Here is a 23,685-nt window from a genome sequence, read left to right on the forward strand (position 1 = left end):
TTTGAGGCACTGGAGGGGCAAGCGGCCAGCCCACGGTGACACTTGGCTGCCACCCTCACAGGAGAGGGGTGTGAGATCACACTTTGACAATGGCCAGGGAAGCTGAGCTCTCCTAATGGACATGGGACCCATGGTCTCACCCCATCTTTACTTGTCTGAGCCTGACTCTGTCTCCTGAGCTCCCTTGGTGTCAATGCAAAAGAGACACTGCGAACGGAAACTCTCCTCATTGCACTGAGGGCATCTGAGGGAGCTCAGACTAGCAGTCTCTGAGGTTCCCCCATCTCTGCTGATGAAGGGGGAAGCCTGGCTTCCTGCTTCAACGTGGTCTCTGGGTCAGATTCAAATGAGAGATTCCTGAGGACAAATAGCATGATCCAAACCTTTTTTTCTTTTTACAAGAATGTAACAGAGGAAAGGAAAGAAAGAAAGGAATGACCAACACATAGCCTTGAGGTCAAATGCCCCGTGAATGATGAGTGGATGCACTGGGACAGTTATTGGTGCTGACACTGTACCCATTGAACCAGTTTCCTCAAGGCGTCCTTGAGCTCCTTGTTCCTCATGCTGTAGATGAGGGGGTTCACTGTTGGAGGCAGCACGGCATAAAGAACTGCCACCACCAGATCCAGAGCTGGGGAGGACAGGAAGGGGGGCTTCAGATAGGCAAATGCAAGAGTGCTGACAAACAGGGAGACCACAGCCAGGTGTGGGAGACACTTGGAAAAGGCTTTGTGCCGGCCCTGCTCAGAGGGGATCCTCAGCACAGCGGTGAAGATCTGCACGTAGGACAGCACAATGAAAATAAAACACCCAAAGAATAAACAAAGACTAACCACAACAAACCCAACTTCCCTGAGGTAGGATTCTGAGCAGGAGAGCTTGAGGATCTGGGCCATTTCACAGAAGAACTGCTCTAGGACATTGCCATGGCAGAGTGGTATTGAAAACGTGTTAGCAGTGTGCAGGACAGCATACAGAAAGCCACTGCCCCAGGCAGATGCTGCCATTTTGACACAAGCTCTGCTGCCCATGAGGGTCCTGTAGTGCAGAGGTCTGCAGATGGCAATGTAGCGATCATAGGCCATGACTGTGAGAAAAAAATACTCTGCTGACAACAAGAAGAAAAGCAGAAAGACCTGGGCAGCACATCCTGAGTAGGAAATGGCCCTGGTGTCCCACAGGGAATTGGCCATGGATTTGGGGACAGTGATGGAGATGGAGCCAAGATCCAGGATGGAGAGATTGAGGAGGAAGAAGTACATTGGGGTGTGGAGGCGGTGGTCACAGGCTACGGCTGTGATGATGAGGCCATTGCCCAGGAGGGCAGCCAGGTAGATGCTCAGAAACAGCGAGAAGTGCAAGAGCTGCAGCTCCCATGTGTCCGTGAGTGCCAGGAGGAGGAACTCATTGAAGGAGCTGCTGTTGGACATTTGCTTGCCCTGGGCACGGGGGACTGTCCAAGAAGCAAAAGATATTGAGAAGTTAGGAGACACTTTTCAAGAAAAAAAAAAAGTTCCAGTTTTCATCCTACCCCCCATTTTCACCCCCCCCCCCGCCCCCATATTGCATCTCTCTTTGCTGAGAGGATCTTTGTGCAGCCCCCTTGCTTGAGCTCCACTTTGCACTGGCTGAGTGTGCTGCTGTGAGGAGCAGGGGCCTCTGCCCATGGGCTCCAGAGGAGTCAGTCCTGCTGTGCAGTTGTGGGAAGGAGGGAATGGAGTTGACTAGCTCTGACATGCAAAATTTCTGCTGGGTGAAATCCACTCCTCATGCAGAAGGCCTTTTCAGCATCTTCACCACCAGGTGTAAAGAATGAGGTTTCAAGAATCAGAGTTTTAGGGATTTTTTAATGTTTTTTTTTTCTTAGATGTCCTTGTTCCCCCTGGGGAGTGTTCCTCAAAGGTAGAAATCTTTGGCATTTCTACTGAGTCCTGAGAGGAAAGGATTCACTCTCACCTGGTGCAGAGTGAGGCCACCTAGTCTGTCTATTAGCTTTGATCCCAGCTCTCCTGGTTTCCCACCTCTATGAGCTGGAGGATGATCACACTCGTATGTTGCCTTAAAAAGAAACAAGCCACTGCTGAGAGCAGAGGAGTCCAGTTTCAAGGTGCAGATCTCCAAGCTTCTCTCCCTTTCTCACACCACCAAAGGGAGGTCTCCACACTCTCCTTCTAGCCAAGGACATACAGGGCTCTTTTCAGCTGCCCCTATTCAGCTGCCCACCACCATTTCCATACTCCTTGCATCTCTGCAGCCTCTTCACGGGTCTCTCAGATAGTACAGAGATGCTATGGGACAGCTGAGCCCTTCTGGAGGGCAGCTTGCAGTCTGGCAGGATGCCCCAGGGAAACAGTCAAATGTCCTAAAGATGGTCTCTCCTTAAGGGAAAGTCTGCTTTTTTCCCAATCCCATGGACTGCATCTCCTGCAGCCCCACACATGAGAAGGGGGTTGGGGCAATCTCCCTCCCATGCAGACCCTCTGTTGCACAATTCATAGGGTCAGTGTCATAACTGTGGCTGAACTCACCCCGACCCGAGGGAGCCCGAGAGAAGAGCAGGAGCAGCACGGATAAGAGGGGAAACAAGGAGAAAAACGATGATCCTGCTGCCAAGGGAGGCAAGGGGACAGAGACAGACAGGCACTCAGGAAAGTCTTCACCTTACCCAGCTGGGCATGCTGCCTCGCAGACAGCAACATCACTGGGTAGTCGCTCTCAGCTCCTTTGCTGGGCAGCATGAAATGGGCCCGTGGCAGGTGAGATGCCTCTCTCCTCTGCCAGAGGTCTGGCTGCAGAGCAGGTGGCTCATGCCCTGGACTCCATTGCTGTCACGGCAGAGGCTCTGCTGGTTGGGAGAGGAGACATGGAGGGCTTGCTCAGAGGAAGGTGTCTGCATCAGAGGGACTGCTCATGACTTGCCCAAATCCATCCTCCCATGATGATTGTTTGTTCATCTCATGCCCTGCCCAGCTCTGCTGCCTGGCGCTGTCCCTGCAGGGAGGTGTTTCTCTGTCTCAACAACTATTCCCAGTCAGTGCTCACAGACCCCATCCCATCCTCTGCGTGCTCAGTTCTGCCCTACAGAAACCTCCTGGCTCAAGGCACTGTGCAGGGCCATCTCTGTGCATGCAGGTAGGTCCTAAGCAGCAGGTCACATAAACCCCAATGAGGCCATAAAGGTGATGCTGGTCCTGTCTGTAGGCTGAGGTGGGCATGAAGGGGTTTCCTGAGGTTTCTCACAAACCTACTGATCTCTGAGAGGGAAGGTTGAGGCGTCCCAGTCCCTTGCCAAACCAGAAAACTCTTTTCCTTTTTTCTCCCTGCCAAAATAAGGAAACTGAAAGTGCAGACACCAGAAAAAAATCTCCTTCCCTTTCAAAGAGCCATTTTTTTCACCTCGCTCTTGAAAAGATCCCTCAGAAATGCCCCGTGCATGAGCTAGAGCTGTGAGCAGCCCTGACCCATGCAGCACCCTCTCAACAGAAGTATGAACCTGCCCTGCTGGGGGTCGATCGTCCTACCCAGAGCTTCTCCCTGCTGCACCATGAGGAATTCCCTGGACAGGCTGAGTGCTGACCCTCACAGGTGGCAGAGTCACTGCTCCCGGCATCGGCACCCTGGGGCACAGGCACATTGCTCTGAATTACAGTCCTGGTGCAGTCCTGGGTGCACTCCCTGGCTTCACACCCCTGCAGTATCCCTGGGAGAAGGTAGCAGCATGCCCTGTCCCTCTGACAGTGTGGCTGGGAATCCCTGCTCTGAAGCACCTCCTCCTCCTCTGGACTCAAGAGGTCGAGTGAGACATCCTAAAAAACCTATCAGTCATGAGATGAGATGGGTTTAGAAGACCCCTCCACAAACCCCAGTAGTATTGCTCTGCAGCCAGAGACTTACCATGTCAAATGCTGTGAAGATTTCTCCCACAGGAGCTCTCCTCTGTCCTCCCACTCCACACTGCCTTTCACGTTTCTCTGACTTGTCTCATCTTATGTCAGCAGCAGCAGGCAGTGCCCACAGACCTGCTGCTCTTTGCAGAGGAGCTGCTCCTGCACACAGCTGTCTCTGGGCAGTACTGCCAGGTTGCCATGAGCTCCCTCCGTCCCAGGAGCCTGGCCCTGCTCAGGAACAGAGGCCCAGCTGAAGGCCTGAATTTCTCTGTCCCTTGGGCTTCCTCCTCCTGGGAAATGTTCACTGATGTAAAGCAAAATAATCGACTTTGGTCCCTCTCTAAACAATGCAGAGAGACCAGCTACAGCATTGTCACTTGTTTCATCAGAGGATGGTTATCTAGGAGAGGTGGAAATGTCCCACTCTGGAAATCCACATTCCCAGGTCTTAACTAGGCAGGACCCCTAGAAGGGGACAAGAAGGAAGCTCATTTTCCCATGGTTCAGGTTTTCATTCAGATGAGTCAGTCTGGGCATCTCATGCCCATTTAGAAGCCCCTGGGATGCAGTGGGATTCAGCTAACTCCCGTGAACTCCAAAAACACAGAGGAGGTGGGATTCCCCTTGCCAAAACTGAAGTGTGCACAACATAGAGGTCTGTATGCCACCTCCTTGTCTAAGCTCTGGTTATAATCAGCGGAGGTGGTGAGGGGAGTCAGTTGCTCACATGTAAACACCTGGTGATGGTTAAAGAGACAGGTGGTCCCAGTCATGTGCCAGTGTCTGCTTGCTCTGATGGAGCAACTGGGAGACCTGCATCCTTCTGGAGCATCAGGTGGGGGCCAAGCGGGGAATTTTCTTGGTTATCTCGAATGACACTAGATGCCTACTACAACTAGTGTTCCACTCACTGTGAAGCTGAAATATATGAAGATCCCAATGTTACAAACACAAACAGCTAATGTAATTCACTGCAGACATTTGATTTAATGACATAGAAATAGGCCTGCAGGGCCATTTCAGATGCCTGGGGTGCCAGCACAAGCACATGTCCCTAGTAGATACAGCATGGGACCTACCAGAAAACCATGGCCCTTCAGAGTGGTGCTGGGCAAGTGCCCCAAGGCATCTTGGGTTTCCTACCTGTGCCCAAACAAATGAATCCCAACACTGCCTTTAGGGAAAGTCCATCCTGTCTACATTCAAGCATACTGCATAAAAGGGAGGCACATCACACCAAGGTCTCTGCTCATGTCTCTGCACTCTCAAATCCTTCTTGCTCCTCACTTTCGGAACCTCTTCTCACACCCCCAGCTGATATATCCAGGGACTGTGCTAATGATGACCTCAGGGTGGCTGGATCACAGGCTGCACAGGACCAGGGACTTCTTCAGTGGTGCCTTGTCCTGCCTGGAGGTTGGTTCGAGTCTGTCACAGGCCCCAAGGTGCTGCAGAGCCAGCTCAGGCAGCAAACCCCTCTCCTGACGTTTCTCTGTGGCCCAGCTCTGTTTCTCCCTGGCCTTGGGTACTGCAGGGTTTTCTCTCTTAGTGGGGACTTCCTTTCACCATTACATTGCCACCTGCTACCCATGCCAGTATGTCACCACTTGCAGTCAAAGTCATTGCATACGTAAGGTCCTTGGTACCATATTTCCCTGTGACAAATCTTCAGTCGGCACCACAGCTGCGGTGCTGAAGCCAACATATATGCAAACATATGCAGCCTGTCATAGGACTGCCACATGGTTGGAATAGCTGAGATGTGGTGGGATCACTCACATTATGGAGTCTTTCAATGGCAGGGTGTGAGTTCTTCAGGAGAGACCACCAGGGAAGATGAGGAGAGGGATGTCCTATGTGTGAAGGGGCATCTTGGATGTATGGAGCTCTTCCATGGGATGGACAAAGGAAGGCAGCTCTGAAGAGCAGAGGAGCTCAGGAAAGCCAGCAGGTCATTAAACACCCATCAAGCACAAGAATGCTCCATACAAACAGTTTCTAAAATTAGTAGACATCTCTGGACCCCAATGTGGCTAAAGAAGGAGCTCCCACGTGAGCTCCAGGGCAATAAGGCAGCATACGGAAAGGGGAAGAAGGCAGAGGCTGCAAAAGAGGAGTTCAGAAATATTGTCCACCAAAGCAGAGATGGTGTTAAGGAAGCTAAAGCTCCCCTGGGCAGAGACACTTGCAGGGGACATGAAGGACAGGAAGAAAAGCTGCTACTGCTTCAGTGACAGTAAAAGAATAAACAAGGAAATGTGGACTCACTGCTGAATGGGGCAGGGATTCTAGCAAGAGCAGATGCAGATAGGTCTGGGGAAGTCAAGTCCTTCCTGGCCTCCATCTTCACCAACAAGCTCTCCTGAGCTGTTGTGCCTCAAGTCAGGAGTCCTGAGGCGAAAACGAACCCGCAGTGCCTAAGTCTCTAGAACTCAACACATACAAGTCTATGGGATTGTATGGCTGGCATCCACGGACATGGAGAGAGCTGGCTGCTATGACAGCAAGGCTGCTCTCTGTCATCTTGGAAAGGTTGTAGAGATCAGGGGAGATCCCAGTTGGCAGAAGAAGGAATAGGCTGTGCCCATCTTCAAAAAGGGCCACAAGAACAAATCAGGGAGCTGCAGGCCATTCAGCCTCACTCTGGTGAGGCATGTGTCATGGAGTGAATCCTCTCCAATCCCATTTCTGGGCACATGAAGAAGGTGCCTGGGAAGAGTCAGCATGGATTTCCTGAAGGTAAATCATTCCTGACCCACCTGATTGCCTTGTGTGATAGAAGACCTGCACTCGTGGAGGAAAGAAGCATAGTGGATGTGCAGTAGACATCCAGATGTGCAAAAAGCTAGTTGGATGATTGGGCTTAGAGGGTTTTCATGAAGGGGTCATGCTTTACTGGGAAGCCAGGTAAAGGTGGGTTATGCAGGGGTATACCCCATGTATGGGAAAGTGCGGAAGAATGTTGAGGAGATAGACGATGGAAGCTAGCCAGACCGTTCCGTGGGAAAAGGAGCATCAACAGGGCATGTTGACCCATAGTCATGTAGCGGAGCCTGTGCCAGGGTGCCGCTGCACCTGGGCTTTGAATCGAGAATAACAATGAGCTCAACATGCTTACTGCGCATGTGTATGGTACATAAAAACTTCATCTAGTGCCCCCCCGGTGTTCCTCACCCTGGACCGACGCTCAGCAGTGCCACGGATCCCCCGCTCCGTTATTGCCTCAATCGGGAAAATGCCGGGGAACCCCTGTTCAGACGCAGAGGTAATAAATTCTCCATATCGACCATCGTATGCCTTGTGTTTGTGTGTCCGTCCCTGCTGGGAGTCCAGGCGGTGCCCCCACCTCACCCTTACACCCCACATCGTGTGCTGTTTGAAAGGCTCATCAGCGGGGCAGAATGACACGTGCATCAGGACAGGTAGAGACCTGACCAGCAGAGGAGTGACCCCGAGGAGAAGGCCATGGGCGTTATGAGCAATGCCATATGAGCCAGCAATGTGTGCTCACCACAAATGAGGCCAGCTGCATACAGGACTGCATTAGGAAGAGCATGGCCACCCAGGCAAGGGTTCTTATCCCCCTCAACTCAGCACTGGTGTGGCCATGTCTGGAACAGTGTGTCCCAGTGTGGGCTGCCCAGTGCTGGAGGAAGGGGTAGCAATTGGAGTGGGTCCAGAGGAGGTCTGCCAAGATGGGTTTGGGGGCCTGAAGCACATGGCCTATATGGAGAGGCTGAAGGACCCGGGCTGCTTTAGCCTGCTGAAGGGGAGGATAAAGCCAATACAGTAGTCGCCTGTGACTGCCTGTGACAGGGTGGTTTCAGAGATGATGAAGTTTTTCTTGGTAGTGGGAAGCAGCATGAGAAGAGCCACAACCTGCATCTTGAGAGGTTCAGACTGCACTTCAGGTAACAAGAATGTCACTTGTAGGCTAGTGCTGTGGTGCAATAGGACACCCAGGGGGACCCTATGATCAGCCCCTGGCCTTATGTTTCAAGGAGCAGCCAGCAAGGACACAGGGACATCAAGAGAGGTAGGAAGATCCTGGGTGAGAGCAAGGTGGGGAAGCAGGTTGGGTGTCTACAGGCTGCAGGGAAACAAGCACAGGTTTGGGACAGTGTAGGACTGCCTGTGGTGGATATGACAGAGAGGAATGCCAAGGCTGAGAGCCTCCAAAAGAACTGAGGTCTTTGTCCACTTTGCTATGGCGAGCGTCTCTCCACAGAGGCCTACGAGAAGATGACATTTCCTTACAGCACTGTAGCCTTGCTGCCTCCTCGCCTCCACGGGGCCCAGGAGGTGCCGAATTGTTGTCCTGCATGAGGCAGAGTGCCTTCCCCATCCTGGCACTGCCCCCAGAAAGAGCCCTGAGCAACATGTGAGGGAAAGCATCACCCTACCCCGGAGCTGGCTGTGGGGCTTGGTCATTCTGCTTGATAACACACATCCAGGTTGACTTGGCATCAGAGCCACCTGCACATTGCCTTTACCTACCTGCAATCAGGGCCTCCAACTTTGTGCTCTAATCAGCCCCTGGGGCGGCTCTGTTGGTAATGGCCCTCAGTGGGACCCATTAACGCTCCAAGAAATTTGGAAACTTGGCTTCTGACTTCAACTTCTTGAGAAGTTTGTTCAGTCTCCTCTCAAGGTCGGACAGTCATGGGCTCAGCACCAAATACACCCAAGGGGAAATTAAAATGCAAAACCCCCTAAGGAGCCATGCCTCCTTCCATAATTTTCTTCAGCTCTTCAATTCCTGTGTCGCTAATTGGAGAGGTTTCAGGAGTGTATTTACAAGAGGAAGATTTCAATGAGCATCAAAAGAAAAGAAAAGTATTTCTGCTTAAAAGATTTTTCCTTATCCTTCAGCTAACAAACTAGAGTGATATCCACATTCTCCAACTGATACTGATCCAGAGTGTTCCTAATGAATTCTAGGCATCTAAGAAAAGCAGCATCCTTGAGGTCAGACATCCATGGAAAATACTCCTCCCCACTTCCCCAGCCCTGCCATTTCTCTCATCAGCCACTGGGGACCTAGATCGCTCTTGCTAAAAATCTAACCTTTTTCCTCTCTAGACTGTAGCTGAATGTTACTGCTCATGTACACCAATTCCTGTCTGCTTTCCATAGAGAACTAGCTGCAAACAGACACAGAAGGATTTGCCTTAACTGCGATCAAACAAAAATGAACATGATCCAGTGTCTTAAGAAATAAAATACACTCCTCAACTGTATGTCAAGTCCAAGTTGCCTCCAGTGAGTTGCCTCCATCTATTTCACAAATAGATGCGAAAGGCTGCTTAGACACACAGTGAAGGAGCTGGTTGAAGAGACAATTAGACTGCTGAAAGATGAGGCAAGCTTTAGACTCCCAGAAGCTTAAAGCAGCAACTGGAGAGTTGAGAAGTATCTGAATGATAAGGAGCAAGGGGAGGAGGAAGACTGGGAAACTGTGGAAAGTGCATATGGCCAGATCATCTGATGCAAAGTTGACTTTAGAAATGATCCATTTAATCAGGACATGTGGAAATAGGTGAAAGATTAGTGAGGTTAAAGCCATAGCATAACAGACAGAGCAGTGGTAATGCAAGTTAAGGGGCAGATCAACATTTTTTCTCCTGAGATTCATGCCCTTCCTCAAAATTTCCATTACATCATCATGGGAAAACACAGACATTTTATTAAAACTATTCAGTCCATTCAGGGGATGAAAAACCATTCAGCTGATGAAAATGGTCTCTCTTCTTTTTTTTATTTTTTTTTAATGTTGAGAACAGTTCTTCACCTTTCCAGGCAGAGCTCAGGTGTCTAACCACAAGCACCCAGTGGCACTTAGAGAGGCCCTGGTGTCTCTGAGGGACCTGCCTGGACCTGGCAGCTCTCACAGGGGACCTGCAGGAGACCAGAGCCCCTCAGAGCTGCAGACAAAGGCTAGGCAGAGGGGACCAGGGCACCTGCAGTGTTACCAGACATCCATGACCCTGTGACTGCATCCCGCCCCAGATCTGGAAATCACTTTCCCTTTCAAAAAAGAAAAAAAAAAGAAGAAAGAAAGAAAAAGGATCTCCCCAGAAGACCAGTGTATCAAAAAAGAATCAAACAACAAAGGGCAATAAGAACACGAAGAAGTTTCAAAAGCTGAAAAGTGTAATAAAACTTTTTTTTCCTTTAGATAATTTATGTAATTTCTTTCTTCTTTCCTTTTTATTGATAGTTTCTAAAGATTTCTTTTATAATAGGGCCTACACTATTAAAAAAAGCTGTTTTTGTGTCCAGCGGACATGTCCAGCGACCGTCAAACCACTCCCTGCCCAGAATCTTCCTCATTACTCCTTGCTCTTTGCACACAGCAAATCGCACCATGAGGTGTCGAGCTCTCACAACTGATAGAGGAAAGCAACTTGAGCAGCTTCAAGGAAATGCTCTATTTTTGGATGGCCTAATTTGCACCGATCTTAACGTACCTGTGTGACAGCGATGTCTTAAAGAAGTCCCTACACATCTAGCCACTCTCCCTTTTCACTCCCTGCATGGTCATGAAGTGTGACTCCATTTGAGGCGACAACAGGGATGGGAATTACCTCACTTGATGCCAGACTGTTCAGTGCAGATGTCTCTGACTTACCCAGTTGTCTGGACTTCCCTTTCTAGTCAATGGAAAGAAATAAGTTGTCTCACTGAGAGGTCTTGAGATGCTTCTCCTGGTGACCAGCTAATGCTCCAGAAAGGTTCCCATAGTTCCTGGGTCACAGTTCCCAGCACCACATGGGAACACAGCTACACAGGGCATCTCAGGCAGCAGTGGCCTCTATATGTGTCTATAAAGGCCTGAATGTAAAGTTTTTGTCATTGGTTGAAATCTATTCAAAAAATAGCTCTATGCAAGAACTGAAAAAATATCTTGATTTTCAGAACTTCAAACATTATTTATTAATCCTAATGAATATTTTTTTCTTTTTTATTGGCAGCACCATATGCATTCACTACAGTAATTACATGAGCGTATATATTTATATATATGAACAGTTACTCCTCACGATACATTTCCTACCAACACTGAATGGAGAAACTTTGTTCTGAGAAACTACTGCATTCACATTGGCATTTTTCCACTCTCTTCTTCTGCCTCTCTGTCCTCTCTTCCTCTGCCTAGTCTGTCTTTACACAGGGCTCATGGCCCCCCTGCCCTCCAGGGAAGTCTCCTGGGGGATCCTGCCAAGCACATCCTCAATTAGCTGAAATCGGCTCTCCTGCAGCCTTGGGCTGTGCTTCAGCTTTTTGTCTTATGTCTCCACCATCTCATGATCATTGCAGCCATGGCTGCCCTCAACCTTTACATCCCCATCCAGGTCTGTTCTGCTTGTGACTGACAGAGTCCAGCCGGTGTTGGCTCATTGATTGCCTGTGCCAAGAAATTGTTTTCAGCACTCTCCAGGAATCTCCTGGGCTGCTTGTGCCCAGGCGCACTGCCCTCCCAGCAGATTTCAAGGGGGTGAAACTACCCTGTGAGAACCAGGACCTGTGACCATGAGGCTTCCCCCAGCTGCCTACACAAGATATCAGCTGCTTCCCTTCCCTCCTCAGGCAGCCATTTGCAAACACTGCCAGCATGTCACCCAGAGTGCTGTGTCCTCCTTCCTACAAGGTCTCAGCTGGCTCATCACCTGCTCCAAAGCAAAGCCCTGTGCACTCCAGCCACCCTTTCGCACAGAGCACACCTGCACCTCCTCACCATCCCAGCCTGCCTTTCTCAAGAGCACAGTTTCATCCTGCCACATGAGCTGTCCCACCACGTGTGTGTAACTCCATGGGGATAGGGGAGAGGGCAGTGCCAGTAAAGGGGACGTGGCTGGGATGTTAAATGTGGGGCCCAGAAGAGAGGATGGCTCAGAAAGAGGCAGGGGAGAAAAAGATAGAAGTGACACATGTGCAGTGTTGATGGTGAGGTCACCTCTTGTACAGGAACCTCAGGGCTGGGTTCTGGTAGGAGCCATTCTGAGGAGAAGAAGAGAATCACAATACCTCTCATCCCACCAGAGATGATATATGGGCAGGAGGATGGGGAGAGGCAGGCAAAGGGGACATGGCTGCAGTGTTGATTGTGAGGTCACTTGCACTGCAGCTGCCTGTTTGGCCCTCAGAGATGTGCTGGCCAGCAGGCTTTGTGAGGTCACCCAGCACCTCAGAGCATCCACCCAGCAGAAATGACAGCCCTGGGGAGGGGAGGGGGTGACACAGGTGATAGGGGCCCATCTGGGTGCTGATTGCGAGGGAACCTCTGTTGCAGACACCCCATCAGCCTGCAGCCAGCAGGCAGGCAGGCACGGATCGTGGCCACCCTGCTCAGGACTAGCCCTCTGGAGTGGACCTGCCACCAAGCAGCGCACAGCTCCTCACCTAGGTCTCCTCCGAGCCCAGTGTGCTGTCCCTGTAGCCCAGATGCACTGTGGACATTATCTGGAGGCTTGCTTTGGCAGCTTCACCTTCCCAAAGTAGCGCATGATGGATTATTACCAGCCAGAGAATTTTTTTTATAGTGTGAAGGAGTCCTACTGTAGGCTCTAAAGTACAATTTGACAATAGGTGGGTGAACTGAACTGTGCAAGGCATGCTGGGACAGCCCGGGACGACTCTAGGAGGAACTGACCCTCACTTCCTCTTTTCCATGCCTCCCTGCCATGAGCCACTCCCACTAGGGTGTGAGACACCAGCGCTGCCCGACCCCTTTCCCCTCTCAACCTGCAGCCACCTTAGGGGCTCCACAGAGTGGCAAACCACCCCCCACCCCCACTCCCGCAACAGACCTGACAGCTGAGGGGAAACAAATCTTAGGTGCCGGGTCAGGCCAAGAGGTCTGGCCGTGGGCCAGGTGTCCATGGCCAGGCACAGGCATGGCTGTAGCTGAGCAGAAGACTAGTGCTCCTACAGTGGTCCTTGTACTCGCCTCAGTAGAAAGCAGAAAGCCGGGATGGCCAGCTCTGTCTGCAGGCCAGCAACTCAACTCTGCTGAGCCTACAGAATGGTGCAAATGGGCTCTTCTGCTGCCTCGCAGCACCTGGTGCCCCTTCCTGACACACACGTTCAGAGTTGCTCTTTTGATGTCAGCCAGCAGACAGGCCATTCTCAGCGAGGCCCTCAGCCTGTGGATGATGCCCAAGGAAAGGTGAGGAGGTTATCTAAGAAGTCTGGGAGATGTGGAGACCAGAGAAGGATGCAGCAAAGGAGCGGAAGATGTGTTTGTGGCAGGCTGAGGAGGCAGGTGCAGGCATTAGGAGCGGGAAACAGGAGGAGGTGGCAGTACAGGCCTAGAAGAGGCGGGCAGGAGAGGGCAAGCAGGCAGTGGCTGTGGTGAGGCTTCAAGGTGGTGGCCACTTGGAGAAAAGGCTAACAAGGAAAGGAAGGGGATGACAGTGAGGCACAGAGTGTCTTTTCTAGGGCCAGTGGCCACATCTACAACCATGTTTTTCAGGAGGGGAGGGCCACCTCTCCTGTGACGGCCGAGCCTTGCCATAGGAGACCTCCGGCCACTCTCATCCCTGGCCCACTATATCCCGAAGCCAGGAGGCAGGCACAGAACCCGCCTTGGACGCAGGCTGCTGAGACACACCCAGCGCCCCCCCCCCCCCCCCCCCAGGAAGGGCTGGGGCAAAGGCCAACTCTCCAAACTCCCCAGGGGGGATGACAAGCCCCGTGGGCAGGAGGATACCGGCAGTTCCTGACAGCGCAGCTGCAGCAGCAAGCTCTCAGGCCACAGCCAGGACACGCACGACACAAACAGCACACCCAGGAGAGAACAGCACTTTGCTTTTATTGTGTGCATGCAGGGACAGATGACAAGGGGCAGCTCCTCACGGATCCTCAAGCCTGCAGCCTTTCCAAACACACGCTGTTTTGCACAAGCCAGAACACCCCAAGGATATGGAAGCAAGGGCAGTCCCTGAGCTCCTGTGACAAACTTGCCCCAGGGCAGGGAGAGACTGAGAGCTGCAGGGCACAGCTGGTGTCTTGGTGCTGCAAAAGCAGGCAGCCACCGGCCTGCAAGGGCCCAGAGGAGCCTTGGGAATGGGCCGTGCTCAATGCTACAGAGGAAGGCAAAAAAAACCCCAGGGACTGCTGCCAATCTGTCCTGGGGGAAAATTCCTTCCTGACCCCAAAGCTGGTGATCGGCTGTTCCCTGTGCATGTGAGCAGGACCTGCCTCCCGGCCAGCCCTGGGAGGCTTCTCACGCCCACCAGGGTGTGAGACACCAGCGCTGCCTGACCCCTTTGCTCTCTCAACCTGCAGCCACCTTAGGGGCTCCAGAGAGTGGCAAACCACCATCCACCCCACCCCCGCAACAGACCTGACAGAGCTGGGGGGAAACAAATCTTTCTCGGGCCCTGCAGGAAACCACCAGCTGCTCCAGAGGGTTGGCTGAGAGGTAGGACACTGAGGATAACCACCCGGAACATCCTCACATCCCATCCCCTGCATTTCCTGGGTGCTGCATCTGGCGCCGAAGCAGATATGCATGGGGAGCTTTGGAACGGTCTTCGGCAGCCAAGAATGGATGTCCTTGTTCTTTGCAGGCCCTCAAGTTAACTTTTCCCCCTGATCTCCAGCTGAAAAGGCCTGGTGCTCTTGGGCATCTTGAGGTGTGTGGGGGTCTTCTCATGCCAGCAAGGGGTTGGTCCAGTCTCTGAAGGACCACAGCTACATCCGGCTTGGAATCTGAGCCTGCTCGGAGCATGACTTGGATCAGAGCACCTCCAGAGAACTCTTCCAAGGGAAATTCTTCCACGATCCAACAGCTACACAACAGCTGAATCAGCTGTGAGATTCAGCCCGTTGCCTCTCCATCAGGAAACGCATGGGCACAGTCTCTGCTCCCAGAGGAAGGGCTGCTGACAGTGGCGGGAGGTGTCACTTCCATTTCCCACAGGAGGCATGCAGAGGTCAGCAGTGCCCAGCAGCGCAACACGAGGACAGGAGCAAAGCCTTCCAGCCTGCTTGCCTTGGCCTCGTTGGGTCAGCTCAGCTGACGGGGCTTAGAAGAGACCTGGAGCTGGCAGATGCTGACCTGCCTCTGCTTTCCGGAGAGTGAAAACACTGTGAAAACATTGCTGTCACTTGGTATTGCTCTCTCCGTCTTTGGAGGTGTCCCAGGCAGAAGAGGAATAGGATCAGCAGTCTTTGTGAGGCTCAGACAAGCCAAAGGCCCAATCTTAGAGCAGGTGCTGGGCACTGCAGATGGACTCTCTCCCCCCAAGTCCCTGCTTCCCAACAAAAGCCCTTGCTGGCACAGGCCCTTGTCCCATCAGGCTGGAAGCACTTCCTCTGAAGAAAGGCGGCTATCGGTCCACAATCAGCAGGCAACCTCTTCTATGCCCGTGCTGCTGCAACCTCCCACCGGTGCAGGCTGGCGCGAGACGCCAAGCACAGGCGAGGAGAACTGGCACCTCCGAGAGTCCCTTGTCCTCAGGGGGAACATTTGTGCCGTGATGGGGAAGGGCTGCCTGTTTGCCAGTTCCAGCAGCTCTGCGAGGCTTTGCCAGGGAGCTCGGACCTCCCATCTGCATCAGGCTCTCAGCAGTCCTCATGCAAGGCAGCCATTTCCTGAGGCTCTTTCGAAGACCGCTCTCTGCTGTCCCAGGTCAGGCACTGAGGGCCACTTCGCTCAGCAGGCCAGGAAAGGTGCTGCACGCGGGGCAGTTGCCACAGGCCAGGTCGTGGCCACATGCCACGAGCATCATGAGCTGCTCTAGGTCATTTGACTGAAAGCACAGACAGAACACTGCCTCACAGCATGCATCATAGTACCCATTGCCGACCCCTGCCACCAGATTGAGTCCTGCAGTGAGCCAGCAGATTCCTGTGCACTGGAACCTGCATTCCAGCGATGGCAACAATGGCCAGGAAATGGCTTCAGAAAGAATGAGACAGCTGCTATCTTTTTGCAGTCTATGGAAGAGCTGCGTTTCCCTCTCCGGAAGAGCAGTGGAATGGAGCTCTCCCTGGGCAGCTGGAAGCGCAGAATAGCCCTGCGTGACACTCAGCAGGCAAGCACGCTGGAAGAGCATGATTTGGATAGACATGTGGGCACAGGCAGCCTCTCTGATTTGCTGGCTTGTCTCCCAAGCCAGGGAGGAAGGCAGCGCTCACAGTCAAATCCCGCACAGCTCCTTCAAACGCCCAAGCAGCCTTACTCAAGCCCTGCGCAGTGCACTGCCTCCAAGCTCTGCACTAGCACCAGAACACAGCACCGCGCACTTCAACCTCAGCATGTCCCTCCCCGCTGACCTCTCCTGCAAATGCCGCTGCCACAGCTCCCAAGATGGAGCAGCCCCAAGACAATTTTGACCATGCCCCTTGAGGGCCTGACAAGCACCAGATGCCTGAGGTCACCACAAGTTTCAGACGACAGCTCCAAACACCTAGAAGCACACCCTGAGCCAGCACAATGCAGAACACAGACAACCTGTGAGCTCCAGAAAGGCAGGGTTTTCTCCACCCCAAAAGCACAGGACAGCTTCGGCTTTGTCTGAGCACTGCTGAAGCTCACGCAGCCTCCTCAGAAAGCTCCTGACGCAACGCCAATGGCCACCACAAACGGAGAAACAAGGGCAGCAGGGGCAGAGCAAGAGGAAGGCAGAGCTTTGTTGCACTGCACGGGAAAGTGGTTGGGCCACCACCAGGCTACTCAGTTCCCTGCAGTCTCTTGCCAATGGGAAGTGCAGGCCAGTGGGGCCAGAGAGATCTCTAGTGCTTTGGGGCTGTCATGTCTCCCTCGCGGCCTGAGGAGGCTGCGGAGTGGTGCACCTCTCTTTGCTAGGCCCCTTCTCTAGCTCTGCTTGGCAAAGAACCATCCTAGGGTCTCACCATGCCTGTCTTCTCCAGCACGGTTTTCTTCAGGCCGTGTTTAGGCGGTGGTAGAGAGCGGAGTGGCAGACACAGGCACCCAACGAGCCTGCGAGGCAGAGCGGTGAGTGGTCTCAGCACCAAAGTCGGGCAGAGAAGGTGCAAAGCAAGGGCTGGCAGTAAGGTCAGAGGAAGGCCAGGAGGAGGTCTCCATACCAAGTGGAGGTGCAGCTGCTGAGTGCTTCCATCGTTCCGTGGCCTGAGGTGCAGGCACTGGTGCCCCCACATGTCCTGCGATAATGCCCCACTCGGCAGCCAACGATTGCCCTACTGCCCTCGCAGGGGCGCGTTCGTGCCCAAGGACAGCCTCCCGAGAGCCCTTGGCTGCAGGCAGCTCTGTGCTCTGGCAGGGGGCCCAGGAGGCTCCGCCTCTTAGGCTGCCCCGGGGGCATTGTGACTGCGTTGCCAGGGGACAGCACTGTGACATCGGGGCCCTGCCGCAGCCTCCCCTGCCAGCTGCCTGCTGGCCCAGCATCGGCGCGCGGCACGAGGTCCCTGGGGGGTGCCAGCCCTCGTGCAGTCCCTGTGCCCAGGAGGCCAGGGCAGCTGGTCCTCTCCTTGCGTGGCTGCGCACTGGGCGTGGCCAGGAAAGCCTGCTGGGCTCCTTGCTCTGTGTCCAAGTGCACCAGGGTGCCCCTGTCACCGCAGAAAGGGCAGGAGTCCAGTCACATGCTGGCATTGGGAAGTGGCTTCTCTCGCAGCTCCACAAGCAGCCGGGGAACTTGGCAGAGCTGGGCACAGTGCCAGTAGCTGGGCAGCAGTGAGCTGCTGGCAGGCGCAGGTGGGGGTGTTGGAGGTGAGGGACGAGCTAAGTTATTCTGGGCACCAGATTGTAGCCCCAGGCCACGGGTGCAGGTCCATCTCCCACCCTGCCTCACAGCATCAGTGCCAGGGCCCTAGCCGGACTTTTCCAGGCACAGAACAGCAGCAGGTCCAGCAAAGAAGGGCTATCTCTTCTAAACACGTCTTCAGCATAAGCACAACCTCTTGAAGGTTACACAGTGGCTCCTGTGCCTGTCAACACTAAGACCATGGCCTGAGACGGCTGCTGCCAGGCCTTCCAGCTGTATGCAGTTTGAATCACATGTGCCTAGGATTTTCCAAAAGGCTGGCCTCTAAACCTCATCTCTTTAATAGGCTCCTGAAGCAAGCCATTTCTGACTGCCAAACTGGGAGCAGGCTTCTTCAAGACAAAGTTAGGGGACAGCCAGATGTGGGCTTAGCTGCCTGCGTGGGATGGAACTCAAAGTCAGCATTCCCATGAAACTCTCCAAGGCCACTGCAGGTGACCAGGGATGGAGAAGCTGTTGTCTCAACCAACCTGGCCAAGCACAGATGAGGAGGTTCACCTGGCTAATTGAGAAAGCCTTTGTGAGCAACATTTCGGGGGTGTGTGTGTTTGTTTTTGCCTTGATATCAGCAATGAAAGGAAATGGCGGTTAGTAAGGCTCTGGAAGTGCAAAGGCTGGAGCACTTTCTGGAGTTGGAGTCTGTAGGAAAGCTGCCATTTCCAAGCATCTTGAGCAGCACTGGGAAGGGTTGGCATAGGCTTGGTTTACTGCAGTCAGCCTCTCTATTAAACCTAGCCCTCAGCCCCCCTCGCAGCTCAGCAGGAATTTCCTAAGGCCTTGCACATACACCACTGTCTTCTTGTGTGCATGCCATCTTGTTCAGCAGCTAGTTGCACTACTCTGCAAGAGTTGGGCAAGACATCTTCTTGGGCATGACTAGTCTCTTTGCAGCAGACTGGCCTTGATAGGTGCAGGCCCATTTTCTCACTCTGTCTTTCTGAGGCTCAGACAAGCCAAAGGCCCAATCTTAGAGCAGGTGCTGGGCACTGCAGATGGACCCTCCCGCCCCAAGCACATGCTCCCCAACAGAAGCCCTTGCTGGCACAGGCCCTTGTCCCATCAGGCTGGAAGCACTTCCTCTGAAGAAAGAAGGCTATCGGTCCACAATCAGCAGGCAACCTCTTCTATGCCCGTGCTGCTGCAACCTGGGCAGGTTTGGGGGGACAGCGCTTGGGTGCTGTGCGGGGATGCTCCCAGCTTGCTCTCTCCCCCATCTGGTGCAAGTTTAAAGCAGTTTGCATTCCTGTGCTTCACTCTCTGAAAGGGAGGATGTCAAGGATTTGAGTTAAGGCCTGCTTGGGCATCAGGAGGATGTCAAAGCTGTGAAATAGGGCCTGCTTGGGCGCCAGGACACTGGGAAACAAAGCCTCCTCTCACTGTTGGAACAGTTTTAATTAGGGTGGTCTGGACTATCTCCTCCTCCTTAGGACCTTGGGAGTTAAAACCTGCTTTCACTGCTGGGGCAGTGTTAATCATTGAGGACTGGAATTAACTCCTTACCTGAGCTATGGGTTCTCTCTTTGGGACCATCACTGCAAGAGTAAAGCAGTCATTCACAGTCACTCAAACTCCTTTCTGCAGTGTTGAAGAGTGCTCAAGGCAGCTAGCCTGCCGTTGGGGGGGGGGGGGATGTTCGGCCACCCCCCACCCCCACCTCATATCTGTGGGTGCAATTGTCATAACAACAATGGAGGAGAGTTGAACCCTGCAACAGCCAAGAGCTAGGGACTGCGACTGCACGAAGAGAACTGTAACTGGCCTTGTGACTCCACCTCCACGTTCCCCTAAAGGGGATAAATAGGTTGGCCCCGGAGGCTGTCTTTGGCTCTTCATGGGTAGCAGCGGGTCTGCCAACTTGCGGATCCCCTCGGGACGGGGACGCCCTCCTGCAGTTACTTCCTTGGGACTGAGTGTACATTGGCCGCTCAGGCAATGTGTGGGTAAGATCAATAAGAACTGGAAAATAAGTATTCTAGTTGAACTAAGTTTCTGTTGATAAGAATTGTTGCTTGGTACTGTTGTAACTTGTGTAGTAAACTTAGATCTTTAAAATAAGTTGTGGAGTCATGCAGTAAATCTCCTTCCTCTCCTCCTCCTCTCCCTCACACCACACAAAACCCCCACAGTCCAGGACTGTAAAGATAGTCGGTCGTCCTGCGACAGGTGCTGATGAGGAGGTGCTCTATGTGCCCTCAGGTGAGCAGGCGGAAGCTGGAGGCTGGCGTGGGAGCACATGAAGGGCACGGAGCTCTTGGCCAAGAGACAGCACCTGTGTTGGGGAGGTCAGGAGGCTTCAGGTAATGGGGATGCCGCTGGCACAGGACCTGCAAGAGCTCCTCTGGCAGGGCCAGACCTTGAGCCTAAGCATCAAGATGAAGCCCTACCATTCTCCCTTCCCTCCTTCTCCTCCTCTAGTTGCTAAGGCCAAACCGAAACTGCCGTGCTGCAGCCTGAATCCTTACCCCTACCCTCACTCTTGCCCTGTGTCTGAAGCTAAGGCCTAGCCCTCCTCGCTTGCCTTCAAGTGCTAGACCAGGCTCTAGCCCTCACCCCCACACAAACACAGACCCCTGGGCCACAGAATTCACCCATTCCCAAAACCCTCAGCAGGAACATGAAGCCCAGCACTCAGCCATCACCCAACAGCTTTCCCAAAGCCCACCAACTGCAAAGTGGAAATTCCCGGCTGATGCCTGAAGCCTAACTCCTATGCTGCTCCCGCAAAGGCCCTAACCCTCCAGGTCTCTTGCAAGCCTAGCACCAAGGTGTTTGGGGCCTGGCAGGCAGAGGCAGAGGCAGAGGTATGGCAGGGCTGGTGTTTAGTCTTAGAGTGCAAGTGCATGGAGCTGAGAGCAGAGGGCAGAGGGAGGCGAGGGGGAGCTTCAAGTGGAGGTGTGAGGTCTGGGCTCTTGGTTGTGAGGTCACTTGTAGGAGCAGACAGAGAGGGATTGGACAAGATAAAGTTAAGGAGCTGAAAGCCTTGGGAGGAATAAAAAGCAGTATGTAGATAAGGAAGTAGCCGCACAGAATGAGGAGGTGTGATGATGGGAACATGACCTTCGGGAAAGTACAACGTGGCCCTTACAAGGGGAGTGGAAAGTACCGTAGATCACTGTGGAGAGTACCGACCCGGGCTAGAGCATATATAAAGGGCTTGCTTGCTTGAATAAAGTTGATTCTGATCCAGCACATCAGAGTCCGTGAATCTGTCCACCACAAATGGTACCCAAATAGGGACCTGAAGACTGACTTCATCCAGGGCTGTAGAAGCAGCAGATAGCTGAACCGGTGGCGGAGCCCGGCTGAACAGAGGAGCTGCTGAAAGGAAGCAGTGTCGTGCGCAACAGGTTACCTACTGCTGGATGGAGGTAAGCGGCCGGGAACGCGTGGGAGCCATGGGAAACGGAATCTCCCCGCAAGATAGGTCCATGCTAAATGTAATGCAAAAGACTTTGAAACAGCACGGCAGAGAGATGCCCCCCCAAGATCTCAAAATGCTGTTGGTGTGGGCATGCTTGAACTATCCCAAGGTGAACTCCAGCACGGTTTATAGCCTCGGTATGTGGGACTCAATCAGAGTTAAGCTCTGGGACGCAGCAACAAGAAACGATAAGACAGCGGCAGGACTTTTAACCCCCATGGTGTACCATGCTTGAGACTCTAAAAGAGCATAGCCAGAAGGAAACACAGGGACTGGGAGCACCCGCAGCCCCCACAGCATCTCCGTCAAGGGACACGGTGGTGGGGGCGGTGGGTGGACGGGACTCCCCAGGAAACGACCCAGACAATTCATTTGACCCAGTGCCGATTGATCCGGAACAGGAGCCGGACCTCTATCTGCCTCTTAATACGCCTTGCTGTGTCCATGTTACGGCCCCTTCGGAACCACCACCCCCTCAAGAGACGGGTCCACCCGCGAGTGCGGACTGCCCACAACCCCCCCACACTGACCCGGCCTTTTGGGAAGAATCTATCATCCCAGGGCCACTCAGCAGGGCGTGACTACACCGGCCAGGCACGCCCCCTGCCTTCCTTCTTCCCTCCCTCCTTTCCTTCCTGCCTTCCTTCCCCTCCCGCCCAGCCCTTCATCTCTCCTCCTGGTGCCGCCACCGCTGAGCAGCAGGAGGAGGAACATGGCGAAAGCGGAGCAGGCCTCAGCCTCGAACCGCAGCACAAGCTCAAATTCAAAGGGCCTTTTACAGATGTTGTCACCACAAACCTGAAACTCGGCAATCCTATAGACAGAAATGTGTGCTTCAAAGTTAAGACCACAGCACCACATAGATATGTGTAAGACCTAACAGTGCAATTATCGATGCAGGAACATCAATTAATGTTTCTGTGATGCTACAGCCTTTTGACTATGATCCTAATGAGTAAAGTAAACACAAGTTTATAGCTTTAAAAAAAAACAATAATAAAAAAAAGTCTATGTTTGCTCCACCTGATACTTCAGATATGGAAGCAGTATGAAAAAAAGCAAAACCAGAAGAACGCATGCGTTTGAAACTTAGGTGTGTGTTTGAGCTACCAGAAGAAAATGATACGCCTCATGACATCATAGAAATAAACAAAATTGTATCCACAGCTGCAACAAAGACAGATTCTTCTGTAATGTCTAAATCAATAAGGTCCTCTTTGGATGACGTTGAAGTTAAGAAAGTAATGGAAGAATATAAGAGGCTTCAGGTAGAAGTTCAGAGGTTACGGGAGGAGAATAAACAGTTTAAGGAAGAAGATGGACTTTGGATGAGGAAGACACCCCAGACAAACAACCCAATATCTGCTTCTGCAGCTGCTGTCCGAGCCTTCACATTGTCCAAGGCACAACCTTTGAACGTTGTTGCTGACTCTTTACGTTACGGGCATCATCCAGCACCTGGAACGATCCTTTTAAAAACTCTTACGAATCAACAATTGTTTCTCCTTCTGAAGGAACAACTGTTGTTTTTGTTGGAACAAAGAGAGCATGACTATTTTGTTTTATGTGTTCGCTCTCACACCACTCTACCTGGGCCGATTGCCCAAGGCAATTGCGTTGCTAACCATTTTATGGCAGCTGTGCTGACAGCTAACACCTGTCAGCAGGCTAAATTGCCCCATGATTTCTTTTTTTTTTCACCAAAATGCAAAAGCACTACAAAAACTTATCATATCACAAGGGACCAAGCCCAAAACATTATTCAAAGTTGCCCCGATTGCCAAAATGTATCCCCATTACCACTCTACTTAGAGACCAACCGTCGAGGCCTGCAACCCTGCAATGTCTGGCAGACAGACGTTACCCATTATCCCTTTTTCAGAAGATTGAAATATGTCCATGTCTCTGTAGATACCTTTTCCCATTACGTTGTCACTACTGCCCATGTTGGGGAAAAAAGCCACGATGTATGTCATCACTGGCTGGCCTGTTTCACCATAATGGGGGTTCCCACTCAAATTAAAACTGACAATGGTCCCGTGTACACTGCACAGTGAACGCGGGCATTTCTTCAAACCTGGGGGGTCACTCATGTGACTGGAATTCCCTATTCCCCAACTGGCCAGGCAGTAGTGGAACGTACCCATCGTACTCTAAAAGATATGCTTGAAAAACAAAAAAGGGGGAATAGCCCCAGTACGGGGAATGAGGAGGTGTGATGATGGGAACATGACCTTCGGGAAAGTACAACGTGGCCCTTACAAGGGGAGTGGATAGACGATAGATCAGTGTGGAAAATTACTGACCGGGGCTAGAGCATATATAAAGGGCTTGCTTGCTTGAATAAAGTTGATTCTGATCCAGCACATCGGAGTCCATGAATCAATCCGCCACAGTTTCATTACAAATTGACTGTTTATTGGTTACATTCTGTAGAACAGAAGCAGCATTTACAAAGTGAAAGCAAGTATCTGCTTTAGATATGTTACCTATATGAAAAGAGTAAGTCCAAGGTGTCAGCTTTTGGGAAACAATATCCAAATCGTAGAAATTCATGGGAGTAACAGAAATGTCAACATTTTTTAGGAAAGTGTAACTCTATAATACCATGAGTGAAGCT

The 23,685-nt window shown here is 52.4% G+C and overlaps 1 pseudogene; it reads left to right on the forward strand.

The window, feature by feature from the left end:
* Nucleotides 1-21,777: 21,777 nt before the first annotated feature.
* On the forward strand, nucleotides 21,778-23,122 carry LOC112994170 (vesicle-associated membrane protein-associated protein B/C-like; annotated as a pseudogene).
* The last annotated feature ends 563 nt before the right edge of the window (nucleotides 23,123-23,685 follow it).

This window comes from Dromaius novaehollandiae, chromosome 23 (assembly GCF_036370855.1).
Source record: "Dromaius novaehollandiae isolate bDroNov1 chromosome 23, bDroNov1.hap1, whole genome shotgun sequence".
Lineage (NCBI taxonomy): Eukaryota > Metazoa > Chordata > Aves > Casuariiformes > Dromaiidae > Dromaius > Dromaius novaehollandiae.